Below are 4,634 nucleotides of genomic sequence, written 5' to 3'. Positions count from 1 at the left end.
TATATATATATATATATATGTGTGTGTGTGTGTGTGTGTGTACATAAGTATATCATCTACTGTACACTACTAAAATATGAGTTACTAATAGCTTCTTGCCATTACAACATGTGGTTAGGTAGCTTTTTATAACCCGCCCTTTGTTTCCATGCAATGTGTATAATATGCATATGTATATATATCTACAAAGGAATGAAGAAGCATTCAAAATATATTGTACGATTTAAATCTATCTATTTATACTTTGTCTCAATCTAGCCTAGTTCGGAGTTTTGTATTTGTAACTGAAAAGCTACACACGTAGAACTCCTGGAAAGGTGCCCACGTTTGCTTAAAATCGCTCCTCCATGGTAGTTTGTCAGTGACCAGTTAAGTCTTTCTGTGTCTCACCTCTGCAACAGAAACGTATAGAACAGCTTTCGCTCTTTTATGTCAAACAGGATGCGATTTAGCCCCGACAACACAACTTGCGGTTTTCCTGGCGTTCAGCTTTCAGTATATAGGCTCTTGTCTGTAAGTCATACAGCTAAAATAATCATGCGGATGAAAGACTGTATAACAGATAAACCGAAATTTTGACCTTTATGCCATCGAGATCTTATCGTATGACTACTCTACCTAGTTACTATATGGATGCTTCTATACATTATGTTCTACGTTGGTCCATTGAAGAAAAGCAGTTATTACTTCTCTGGCAAATGAGCAGGTATTTCTCTCCACGGCTTTTACACAACCCCAACCCATTGACTGAACACGTTCACTAGAAATGATCTTATAAGAATGAAGAGAAGAGGTCTTGTAGCGCTGCCAAAGCTCTGAGATAAATGGCTACTTATCTAAAGGCACCGCCTTCTCTACTTTTCAACTGCCAGACTATGGTATTGTTAAACAAATACAGAAAGATTTTCTGTACCTCGACATCCCGATGTTTCTAAAGACAGCATTGACACTCTGCTTGGTCAGAACGAATAGAAATGTCTGTTGAGTGCATGGATTCCAGAACCCTTTGGTCATCAATGGTTAGCCCATCTAAGCATTGACCTGAGGTCGTTCAACAAGTGACCTTGCTCCCAAGGCAACTTCAAGTCACATGCATTTACGCTACCGAACCTCAGAACTGTCATGGAAGGAAGGCTTTTGTTAATTTTGATATTTGTGTTGTTATTGTTGACAATATTGCCATGGCGGTCGTGCTGGGTGTCTGGTTTTGTAAACTGCTTGGGTTCCATCAAATATTTTGCGTCACCTAGGTTAAACTGGGAACTTTTTTGTGCAAAGTTCTTCAAAGGCTCCTTGCAACAATAATTTCAAAATTTAGCACAAGGATAGGAATTTCGAGGGAGTCGGTGTTCAACTGGTACTTAATTTATCGACCCCGAAAGGATGAAAGGCAAAGTCGACCTCGATGAAACTTGAACTCAAAACGTAAAGATCGACGAAATGGCGCTAATCATATAAATATACATACATACATACATACATACATACATACATACATACAACTTGTTAAGGTTTCAGTGAGAATAGACAGAGCCATATATATGGAGAGGTTGTCTCCCCTGTCAGTAAATAGAAAATGTGCTTCTGTGGCTAAAGAATTCTTCGACTCTTATTTCTGGCAACGCTGATTCTACCTGCGCCCTTCGTCACTTTTTAGTGATGGTGAATTATTTCCTTTTTGGCTTTGAATTACGTCTAGCCACCTAAATTACATATATACATACATACATACATACATATATACGTGTGTATGTGTGAGTGTGTGTGTACCAGTTGAATGTACAGACGAACTACCAAATATAACGACCGGGAGTCCTACATATCAGACAGTCCTATGCGTAGATAAAGATACACATACATGGATAGAGAAGCGAGCCATACATAAGAAGGCGAGTCACAGACAAAGGTGAATGCAACTAATAATGATGTATGCAAATAAGATTAATATTAGACTAATTATTAAATGGGCACCAATTGGATATTGGCTGAATGATAAGACACTGGTCATTTCATATGTAAATTTTTGATGACCATGCTTCATATATATTCATATCCTATATACACACATACTTACACGAACGTATGCACACCAATTGAAAAGACAGACAATTTGTCGAGTATGTATGTATGTATGTATGTATGTATGTATGTATATATGTATGTATGTATGTATGTAGGTATGTATGTATGTCATTTTCCAGTTTTATTTGAAGATTTCTTGCCAATAGAGAAAGTACCGGTTTCTAAATACTGAAAACTCGTTACTTGTGTCATGACGATTCGTACCGGGTATCAAAATGCCGACATTATGACTGCTGTGCGGGATCTGTGAGTACCGTACAAGCTCCAATACGTGACAGAAGCAGCTACAAAGGAGACTACGAAGCCGTGGCCAAGAGCAACGAGCACACCAGGCGTTTTGACTGCGTTTGCTCGCCCGAATGTATTGACTCAGTTCAGACGGCTATGTGAAGCTTTTGAAGATTATAGTCAAACCCTGGCCGGATTTGGCACCTTCCCCTCCCTCCGAAATGAGACAGAAGCAGATTTCGGAAAATCTCTACAACTCCATCATCCCCCCTGATATCTGGCCTTCTAATGTCCTCCCGCGATTGTAATATCATGGCTGACGATGTGTCGGGTATACCTAAGACACTAACCGCTCTACTTGCAACGTCAAGGCCGAATTGGTGGCCAAGATCAAAGAAGTGTTCGAAGATCTTCCCAGTGACACAATGAGGAACGCATGCGCCAGGTTCCGGGCCCGTGTTGAGGCCGTGGTGGAGGGTGAGTGGGAGTGGCCACTTGGAGTAAACTGTTATCTCCCAGCCATAAACTTGTTGATGTTTTTGACTTTTAGAAATATTTCTGCATTTATATGGGTTATTGTATTCTCTTTACATTTTATGCAAACTGTCGAATTTAACGCCAGAACCCAGTATATGTATGCATGTATGTATGTATGTATGTATGTATGTATGAATTTAACACACATGCCAAAAGAGATAGTAATACTTTCATGTTTTTAGGGTACTTTAAAAAAGCATATTTATAAAATACGCCGTGTATCTCCAAGCAATCTTTCAGGCACTTCTTATGCGTTAGATATATTTTAAAAACCAGGGCATTGGACAGAGAGAAAATAGAAAAAGAAAACATAGGTAAAAACGCGTTTATCTTAAGGTTATTATTTTTTTTATTCTCTCACTCCTTATTTTTAGAATATATTCAAAACTTGAAATATTGCTTGGAGATACATGGAGTATCTTATAAATATGCCAACTATAGTATCATAAAAACATGAAACTATTAGTAGCTCTTTTGGCATGTGTATTAAATTGATAGTTATCTCTCACTGTGTGGAGTACTTCTTGTTCATTCTACCCGTATTATATATATATATATTGGATACGAGTGAGTAGACAAATGAACAATGTGTATATACACACACACACACACACACACACACACACACACACACACACACACACACACACACACACACACACACACACACACATACACACATCTATACATATATATAGTTTATATTCATTCATTGAGAAGGAAAGAAAATGGAGATTAGGAAGTTAATAATTGTTTATTATTAACAGCAAATTGGTGATCTTCACTTACAGCCGTTTCAATTGATGCTCAATAAACATTAAATATATATATATATATATATATATATGTACGTATTTATGCATGTACGTATGAATGGATGGAAAGATGGGTGGATATATGATTTTGTATGTGTGTGCATGTGTCATGTATAATACATTCTTTTACTGCTTTCGGACACTGACTGGCATCCATGCTGGAGCAACCTCTAAATCATCAGCAGTCTAGTATATATATTTCAACAAACGACTAAGTAACAGTATATAGAATTACAAAAAATAAATTCAAGACCAGTTTTACTGTGGCTATATTGTTAATTATTTATTGAGCACTTTGTGATTGTGTTTTTTATTTTTGCTTCAGAATAGACTGGCTTGTTTATGTTATATTTAACATTTATAGGTCTAAATTCTATTTTAAACATTGCTGTGTATTTTTGTACAACATCGTTGTATTCCCTTCAGCTGTTTTCCTCTTTCAGAATGCGATAAGTACATTCATAACGATCTTTCATTCTTTTCTTTCAATTCGGATTCAATTGCCGCCTCTCCGAAGCCTTATTCTGTCTGCGAGACATTATTCGAATGCTTTCTTATTTATAGACGGTGGCTGATGGAATATGTTGCTCGTTATGTTTGCAGAAAAGGGACTTGGAGCGACCAAACAAGCAATTTCACATGTTTCATACGGCTTCTCTCTCTCTCTCCCCACTCTCTTTGCCTTTTCACTCACTCTGTCTCACTCCCACTCTCTCTCTTCTTATATAACATTTATTATCTTCTATATTTTACTTGTTTCTGTCATTGGACTGCGGCCATGCTGGGGTGCCGCCTTGAGCAATTTTCAATCGAACAATTAAAACCATTTCTTTTTAAAACCTGGAGCTTATTCTATCTGTTTCTTTTGCCGAACTGCTAAGTTACAGGAACGTAAACACCAATTGTCAATTTTGGAGACGAACAAACTCTCTCTCTCTCTCTCTCTCTCTCTCACACACACACACACACACA

This window comes from Octopus bimaculoides, chromosome 13, assembly GCF_001194135.2.
Source record: "Octopus bimaculoides isolate UCB-OBI-ISO-001 chromosome 13, ASM119413v2, whole genome shotgun sequence".
Lineage (NCBI taxonomy): Eukaryota > Metazoa > Mollusca > Cephalopoda > Octopoda > Octopodidae > Octopus > Octopus bimaculoides.
The sequence above is the reverse complement of the archived record's forward strand: the minus strand, read 5'-3'. Positions refer to the sequence as shown.